Source organism: Cricetulus griseus, chromosome 3 (genome assembly GCF_003668045.3).
Source record: "Cricetulus griseus strain 17A/GY chromosome 3, alternate assembly CriGri-PICRH-1.0, whole genome shotgun sequence".
NCBI classification, from domain to species: Eukaryota; Metazoa; Chordata; class Mammalia; order Rodentia; family Cricetidae; genus Cricetulus; species Cricetulus griseus.
In genome coordinates, this window is record NC_048596.1 from 208,282,929 (window position 1) to 208,292,786 (window position 9,858).

Here is a 9,858-nt window from a genome sequence, read left to right on the forward strand (position 1 = left end):
CTCGTATTCTGGTTGGATCACAGATGCTCTAGCTGATCTTCTCCCTCCTAGAAATCAGGCCACTCTCCCCTATAGCTCTCTTTCAGAGACAGAGTTGAGAAGCCACATTGTTCTGTGGCCTCCCAGATCAGACCCTGTCTAGTACCGAGCACTACTCATGGAATTATCATGTGGACCACACTAAGTCATGTAACGTGGAACTTACACCAACCTCCAAAAACTTTAAAAAGTCTGTCATCCCCTTTGTTCAGGGGCTTTCTCTGAGCTCCTTCAGCTCCCCCATCCCCCATCCCAACTTTGGCTGCTTTCCTTTTTTTTTTTTTTTTTTTTTTTTTTTTTTTTGGTTTCTCTGTAGCTTTGGAGGTTGTCCTGGAACTTTCTCTGTAGACCAGGCCGGCCTCTCAGAAATCTGCCTGCCTCCCAAGTGCTGGGATCAAAGGCGTGTGCCACCAACACCCAATGGCTGCTTTCCTTTCAATAATATGTTTATTCTTTAAGAATTTCATACATGGAGCTGGAGAGATGGCCCAGTGGTTAAGAACACTCTCTCACTGTCTGCTCTTCCAAGGATCCGGGTTCAATTCCCAGCACCCATATGGCAGCTCACAACTCTCTGTAACTCTGGGGGGTCTGATACTCTCACACAGATATACACAAAGGCAAAACACCAACTCACATAAAGTAAAAATAATTATTTTTTAAAAAGAATTTCATACACGAATACAATGTATTTTCATCATTTCATCCTTACTCCTTCCCTAACTCCTCCAAGATCTTCCCACCCCAACTTCATATTGTGTGTGTGTGTGTGTGTGTGTGTGTGTGTGTGTGTGTGTGTGTGTGTTTAAACATAGCCTAGCTGTCCTGAAACTCACTATGTAGACCAGGCTGGCCTTGAACTCAATGAGATCTACCTGCCTCTGCCTCCTGGGATCAAAAGTGCTGGGACCAAAGGTGTGTGCCACCATGCTAGGACTTTTTTTTTCTTTCTCCTTCCAATAACCAACAAAGTCCAATTTGTGCTCCCTACTCATGGGTGTGGGACTGAGTAGGGGCCACAGTGTAAAAGGAAACTGACTCCCCCTTCTCTAGAAGCCATCAATTGTCAATAGGTAGGGGTGGGTACAGACAAGTCATCTCTGCTTGGGAGCCCCACAATTGCCTGCAATTCAGTATGTACAAAAGGCAAAAATTATGTTCCCACAAACCCTTAATGTATGGAATGTTGAAATTTTCAGAATGTGGAAAAGGTAGTGTACAGTATATTAATAACGTCAGTGGGCTTGAAGAACTACATACACGTTTTGTCTTCAACAAAACATAACATTGTCTACTTTAAGTGGAACTTAAAAAGACTCAGAATGGCTGGTTCCAGAGGTGAACACCTAATATAGTTCCAGAACTTAAGAGAGGAATCATTTGAGCATAGGATTTTTGTTTGTTTGTTTTTTCAAGATAGGTTTTCTCTGTGTAACAGCTCTAGTTGTCCTGAAACTCACTTTGTAGACCAGGCTGGTCTCGAACTCACAGAGTGCACCACCTACCTGTTTTAAACAATGGAAATAAGCTACTCCTCTTAAGATCCCTTGAAAATGCTCTGTTCAAACACATCCCGGAACACAGTCTAGGAACTATAGGCAATGCGCCAATCCAGCCTAGACTGGTTTTGAGTGCATGCACAATACTGCAAACTGTGTCCTCAAAATGAACTTTTAGGAAGAGTCCTCTATTTACCATCTATGCTTATACATAATTGGGCATGCATTGATTAAAATCAGAGGCCTTATGGGAAAGAGCATGAGCAGTAGTGATGTGGTTGGCTAACTTTATCTGTCAGTCAAAAACCACTCAAACTGCCCTGAGGAACCACACTTTTCCTGGAAATCCATAGATGGAAGTGCCAAACAATAATGGGGCCGTGAGGACCTTCACTCACTCAGCCCACCATCAATCTTGATAATGTATTTCTAACCTGTCCTTTGGCTTTTCTCTAAATAAGTTTCCTTGCTACTTTGCAATCTGTGTGGGCTTTTATTTCATTCTTGATTTTAAGAGGCAGTGAAGTTGGAAACCCAGCCCAGACCCCCACAACGGAAGCAATAGGGGTCGTGACCTAGCTGGCAAAAGTGGATCAATGGAGGCAGGGCCTTGAAAGGCTCATGTGTTTCTGGTCTGATCAAAGCTATCTCTGCTCCCTAACCCTCTAAGATACAAACAAGTCCCCATGGTCACAGATAGATCCATCCTGGCTGCCTTGCCTGAATCACTGAAAACTCTATGCATAGAAGCTATTCCCATTCATTAAATAATAACTCCATTGCCACCTCTCCTAGCCTGTGACAGTCACCATTTTGCTTTCCCTCTCTAAAAGCCTGACTACTCCAAACATCTCTTATGACTGGAACCATATCCCTCCCTTTGTAACTGGCTTGTTTCATTTAGTATAAAGTTCTCAAGCTTCAATATAGGTTGCAGTATGTGACAGAATTATTACATGTTATTCCTTTGTAAGGCAGCCTAATGGACCACCATGTATATCCTATTGCAGTTATCCATTTGTTGAGGGACATTTGGGTTGGCTATTTTCACATATTGGCCATTGTGAATAATACTGTTATGAACATGAGCCTCTGCTCTCTTTCCAGGTATTTACCCAGAAGTGGAATTGCAGGATATTATGGTAGTCCTATTTTTTCTATTTTTTGAGCCATTTCTGCATCATTTTACCTAGCAGTTGCACCACTCTACACTCCCATTAGTAGGACACAAGGATTCTAATCTCTCCATATTCTCTCCAATGCTTGATTTGATATACTTACCTCTTATTTCTTTCTCCCCCTTTATTTCTAGAATTTTTTCTTATTTTTTTTTAAATTTATGTGCATTGGTGTTTTGCTTGCATGTATATCTGTATGAGTATGTCGGGTACCCTGGAACTAGAGTTACAGCCGTAAGCTGCCATATGGGTGCTGGGAATTGAATCTGGGTCCTCTGATAAAACAGCCAGTGCTCTTAACCACTGAGCAATCTCTCAAGCTTTTCTTTTTTTTAAATAAAAAAGTATTTATTAACTTACGTGTGGGGGTGTTTTGGATGAATATCTGTGCACCATGTGAGTGTCTGGTGCCCATGGAGGCCAGAAGAGGCATCAGACCCCTAGAACTGGAGTTATGGGTGGTTGTGAGCTACTTCTTTAAAACAACACAGCAAGGTATGGGATATGACATCCCAAATGGCCACTGCATTAGAGAAAAATCCCTCACAGGCATGTCCAGAGGCTATCTTAATCTCCATAATCCCTCACAGGCATGCCCAGAGGCTAACCTAATCTCCATAATCCTTCACAGGCATGCCTAGAGGCTAGGCTAATCTCCATAATCCCTTATAGGTATGTCCAGATGATCCTTTTCTAGATAATTCTAACTCTTGTCTAGTTGACAATCAGTATAAACCATTATAGCCACCCAGGAGGACAAGCAATGTAATTTAAGTGTGGGAGGTTTCAGGGCAAGATGGTGCATGCCTGTAATTCCAATGCTTCAGAGGCTAAGGTAAAAGGATCACATATTTGAGTCTATTGGAGCTACTTAGTGAGACCTTGCCTCACAAAACAAAAAAGTGTAGGAAACACATTCTGCCTTTCAAAGTCATTGATGTGGTTCACATATGCCCATATTAGTTATATTTGAAATCTGAACTGAGAAAATTATAGCATACTAGTTGGTTTAAAGTAATAAAAATTTCATATGCAAACATAAATGGCATAATTTTAATAAGGGGGGTGGTTAAGACAGAATCTCACTATGTAGCCCTGGCTGGTCTGGAACACACTATGTATACCAAGCTGGCTTCCAATTATGGTCAATCCTCCTCCCTTGCTTCCTGAGTGCTAAGATTACAGCCATGAGGTACCACAAAGGCAAACAGCATATTTTTATGACCCGTGTGTGTGTGTGTGTGTGTGTGTGTGTGTGTGTGTGTGTGTGTGTGTGTATGTGTGTTCACTAAGGCTCAAACCTAGGCTTTGTACATGCTAACAACTGCTCTACCATTGGGTTATATTCCCTAGTACATATTTTATACAAATTCAAGTGTATTTTCCATACTAAAATGAGAGCTGGTAAAGGCCTTGCTTCCGAGTCCCATGTGGTAGAGGAGAGAACCAGCTACTGAAGTTTATTCTCTGACCTTGTGTGCCCTGTGTCACAAAACTATAAAATGTTTAAAAATGATCTAAAATCAAGTAAGAAGAATATTGCTTTCCACATTTGCATATCTCTTTAATTTTTTTCCCATCTCTTTAATCTTTGCTAACCAGAAAGCTTGATTTTTCACTTGCTTTTGCATGCAAAGAAACATTCTGTTTTGGTGGATGTCTGGAGATAACCTACCCTATCATAGGTGGGTATGTGGATATTTGCCTCTGATCCTACATGAAGACTGGACATGTAGTAGTTTCTGAAAGGTGAACTGACATGTGGATTCCACAGATTCCACTTCACTAAAGTCCATTGTTTATTTGAACATTGGTCAGATCTTTTACCCAGACACAGCACTGCAGTCCTCCTTAATGGGTCTTGGGAATACCCAACAATCCACACTTTAACTCATTGCTTGCTTAAATTGACTTCTCCCGATACTACCCAGCAGAGAGAAGCTCCAGGCAACAGGAATCTTGCACCCTTACATTTAGAACAGTATTTAGCTCATTGAGGACCACAGCAATCATTTGTTCAATGACTGGACCCAAGTGACTCTTCAGGAGGCCTTCCTGAGTCACTGTCATTTCACTGACGCTATATCAACAGATTCACTCGAGACTTACAGAATTCAAGGGTCTGGGATTTAACTCAATTTGAGTGCTTGCCTAGCAAGTGAAAGGCCCTGAATTCTATCTTCAGTTCTGTGGAAAAGAAATAAGAAAAAAAATAAAACAAACAAATAAAAAACAATGTCTGGCTTGAACAGTTTGTGGGGCCACTGGTAGTGGGACTACAATCTATCCCTAGTGCATGAACTGGCTTTTTGGAGCTTATTTTCTATGGAGAGATACCTTGCTCAGCCTAGAGTTAGGGCCTTGGTCCTGCCTCAACGTGGTGATGGGACAGACTTCATAGACACCTTACCCTCTCTGAAGAGTGGATGGGGGGGGAGTGGAGGGAAGGTGGGGGAGCAGAAGGAGGGGAGGAAGGGGGAATTGGTATGTAATTTAAAAAAAATCAATGTCATAAAGCTAAATTAGCTTAAAACTAACTAGTTTTAGCAGGCATAAATTTGACCTTAAAAACAGGTTTACTAAACCAGGTATGGTAGCTCTTGCTCATAATCTCAGCTCTGGAGGGTGGAGGCAGGAGAATGTGAGTTCCAGGTCAGCCTGGGCTACATTAAAGAAGAAAGAAAGAAAGCAAACTGAAAACGCCATGGGGACCAAGTAAGCAGCATTCCTCCATGGTCTCTGCTTCAATTCCTGCCTGCAGGTTCCTCTCTTGAGTTCCTGCCTTGACTTCCTTCAGTGATGAGTGGAGGCAGAGTCTCTCTGTCTCTGCAGCCCCTCCCAAATAACCACACAGATGCCGATATTAATTATAAATGCTCAGTCAATAGCTTAGGCTTGTTACTACCTAACTCCTACATTTTAAATTAACCCATATTTCTTATCTACCCTCTGCCACATGGTGATACCTTCTTTCAACAAAGGATGTTCATTTTGTTTCTTTCTGCATCTCTCTTGACTCCCCTCACTCGGCCCTTCTTCCCAGAATCCTTATTCTGGTTTTCCTGCCTAACCTTATTCCGTCCAGCCACTGGCCAGTCAGCTTCTTTACTAACACAATCACAGCAACATATAGTCACACGGTTTAAAGGAATATCCTACACTTCCTCCTTTTCGTCTAATTAAAAAGGAAGGTTTTAACTTTAACATAGTAAAACTATATACAACAGATGGGCTGTAAACTGTGGGATGAAACAAAAAACCCTTTCCTCCCCAGGTTGCTTTTGGTTAATACTATTCATCTCAGCAGTAGAAAACAAACTAAGACACTAATCAAAGCTTCATGAAGCATTTCTCCTTTATTTAGGAGTATCACAAAGAAAGAAGAGTAAATAAGATGAGGGTAAAGGAAAGGAATGTTGTAAGAAAACAAAAGAGGAAACAAAAAAATAGTTACTTGGCACTTGGGGTGGTTTGAATGAGAAATGGCCCCATGCTCTCGGGCACTGGAATGTTTGGTCCCCTGTGGGTGGCATTGTTTGAGGAGGCTTAGAAGGTGTGGCCTTGTTAGAGTGTTATTCTTTTGCTTAAATTATAAAGAAGAGCCGCAAGATGAGACATGAGAACAAGAGATACGTTAACCATAGTTTATTATAGGCCCGGCAAAGCAGAGAGAGTAATAGAAGAACAGAGCAGGACAGAGAGTATGAGAGAAGAGAAACAGAGTTAATGGCTGACCGCCATGGTCAGTCGCCCCAGAGAGAAAAGAAACAGAGAAAAGGAGGCGGAGAAAGTTGGAACTTTTAAAGGGAAGACTGCACATGCGCACTGGGGTTCCACTCATGCGCAGAGTCCTCAGCAAGGTCTGTAATGCAATGCTTAGTACCTCCCTGTGTGTGCCCCCACCACTGTTGTCAGGGGGCGGGGTCTGTCTCTTAAAGAGGTAGAGCCAGTCAGCATTAATGCCTGAACCTTTCAGTAAGTACATCCCTGGAGATAAGTGTTTAGTGTAGAAAACGTGCTACTTCCAGCTCACTCTCTAGAGTTGCATCATGCTTACAGTAGAGAATGTAAGTTCTCAACATCCTGCTCCAACCTCCCCCTGTGCTTGGTACCACGCCTCCACCATCATGGATTCCCACTCCTGTGCTTGGCACCACGCCTCCACTCCACCATCATGGATTCTTATCCTTTGGAACTGCAAGCCAACATATACTCCCTCTTCTTTAAGTTGCCTTTGGTCATGGTGTATTATCACAGTAAGAGCAAAGTAACCGCTACAGCATCTTTCAAGAATATCCATATATTAACTTTAAAAAGCAGTCTAGACCCTTGCTACTCAAAGCACAGGCACAATGTCAGCAGCACTGGGATCATCTGGTTATTAGAGAAATGAAATCTCAGCTTCCATGCCTTACTGTAGCCGATGCTATTTTATAAATATGACCACTATTAAGTTCTATTCCACATGTTCTTCTTATGAAGTTTACACCCATCCCATCAATTAATGAGATCATTGAGCCTTCTCTTAAATCTTGGCAGGCCTTTATGATGGCCTTGGTCAGGAATATGTCAGAAATGGCTATGTGACTTCTGAGGTCAGGTTGAGAGGTACCATACATTTTCACTGGGAGGAACTCATTTGCTGGGAGGAACTCAGCCACCATGCTGTCAGGAAGCTGTATGTCCACACAGGAGGAAGCATGTGTGTTTTATGGTCAGGAGGCCCAGCTGTGGTCTCCACTAACAACCAGCATCAACAAACAACTATTCCTACCAAGCCCAGCCCAAATTCCAGGATGTGAGAAAGTAAATGACTAGTCATTCAATGACTGTTTTAGTCCGATGTGTTTGGGAGTGTTTGCTGTGCTGCAGCAGCAGCCACCCAGAAAATCCTTCATTTCTCATTTGCACTCACACAAGATTGCTCCATCATACTTGTGCTCATCAAACTGAGATGCATTGGTTTAAAGCAAAACTGTTCCTGCTGCCCTTAAGAAACTGTGCTTACAATTTGGGAAAAGCTGCATAATGAGTGAAAATCGTGTTTACAGCAACTATTTCCAAAAGGATGGATGGTTGATGCCTCTGAAATGTGCTGTATCCTCTAAGTGTTAAAAACGTGTCCAAGTTTCAGGTCAGACTCACTGCTGGATGGTATTTCCTTGACAATTGCTAGAGAAAACTGGCAGGATGCTGAAGAAGGCAAACTAAGATTTTAGATGTTTTGTACTTTGACTTGTTAGGAAGCTAAGGGCTGAGGCTGTGTGATGGAGACATAGTACTTACCTGTGTGCCAAGGGCTATAATCATTTTAATAACTGGCTCAAAGAAAAGTGTAGAAAACAAGTGGCGTCATGCCACTTAGGTAGGTGTCCAAGGATACACAGCTGCTGCCGGAGCAGACGAAACACACAGCGTGGACCTGGCCTGGAGCACACTTTCCTAGCTCAATGTCTATCCCTGCTATGCTGTTTAGTTAGCTTCCCGTTACATAAACAAGCAATGTGTATCAACATTAAAAAGGGGACAGGGTAGGGAGGGCTGGAGAGATGAGTCAGCAATTAAGAGCACTGGCTGCTCTTGCAGAGGACCCCTGCAAAGTCTGCCTCTGCAGCTGCTGTCACATTATGTACTTGCTTTATTCAGTGTCCACGTGTTAAAATTAGCATATCCGGAAGAGTTTTGCTTGTTTGGTTTGTTTTTGTTGTTGTTGTTACAAGCAACAGAAATAGACCCTGGCTAATTTAAGGAGAAAAGGTCTTACTGGCATGGTAGGAGAAGATAAACCAGCCTGGGGAAGGATGGGAACCAGGAGGTCCCCAGATTCTAGAGAGTGGAAGCAGGAAGACCTACAGCAGCCACACCCACATCCCCATGCACAATCCCACTGTTGCAATGAAGCTCCATCACAGATGTATTGCTGTCTCTAGGGTCAAAGGTTCGGGGCTGCTGTAATAGGCAGATGTGATATCTGGAAGGGAAAAATGGCCCTGCTTGCAGAGGGAGAGAAATCATTCCCAAAGAAATGGAAGGAACCCTGAATATTATAAGGATGTGGGATAATGCTATGCTTCCAAAGCCTGGTCTAGATGGCACAAAGTGTGTTAAGACCACAATGCAAGCCCATCGTTCTCAGTACACAGAACATGGGGGTGAGTGTGGGAAAGTACAATATCACATGCACCAAGTACCATAATGAAACCCATTCTTTTGTATTCCCACTTAGAAAATGGTGTAAGAAACGACATCATACTCCTCTCCTCCAGATCGACACCATCATGGACACAAGCCACAGGCAGCCCATCAAGCTGACTAGGGGAACCAAAGTGCTAGGCAGGACTTGTTTTCAGGGACAGTGCACACAGGTGCGTGTGGAATTTATAGATGACACCAGCCACTCTATCATCTGAAACATCAAAGGCCCCATTTGCAAGGGTGATGGTTGGAGTCAGAAAGAGAAGCTTGGAAGTTGTCCTGACCTTGCTCCTAGCTATCCACCACTTGGCCCATGGGATACCCTGCAACTGCTAAATAAAGCATTTGTGTTGATTTTTTGTTGTTGTTATTGTTGTTTGCATGTTTGAGAGAGAGAGAGAGAGAGGGAGGGAGGGAGGGAGGGAGAGAGGGTATCATAAAAGCTTAAAACTTGTGTTAGAGAGATGGTTCAGCAAGCAGTTAAGAGCATTTGCTGCTCTTCCAGAGGTCCTGAATTCAGTTCCCACTGCCCATGTCAGGCAGCTAGCTCACACCACCTGTCACTCCAGCTCCAGGAAATCAGTGCCGTCTTTTGGCTTACAAGAGCACTTGCACTCATGAGCACATGCACACACACCCACAAGGAATAAAAGTATTTTTTTTTAATGAAAAGAGACCAAGCATGGCACATGTCTTTAATCTCAGAACTCTAGAGGCAGAGACAGGAGGATCTCTGTGAGTTCAAGACCAACCTGGTCTATGTAACAAGCTCCAGGACAGCCAGAGCTCTATAGAGAGATCCTATCTCAACAAAAGTGGGTGAGGGGGAAAGAAAAGTAAGTTAAAAACCCAAACTACATAGTATATTCTACAGTTTTTCTAAAATTGGGGCTATGGTGTATTTAGTATCTTTACAGTTAACACTTGTCATTTAACAATATATGATA

General features: G+C 42.8%; 1 pseudogene; it reads left to right on the plus strand.

Moving 5' to 3' along the window:
• The first annotated feature begins 8,994 nt into the window (after window positions 1-8,994).
• On the plus strand, window positions 8,995-9,194 carry LOC100774459 (annotated as a pseudogene).
• Window positions 9,195-9,858: the final 664 nt, after the last annotated feature.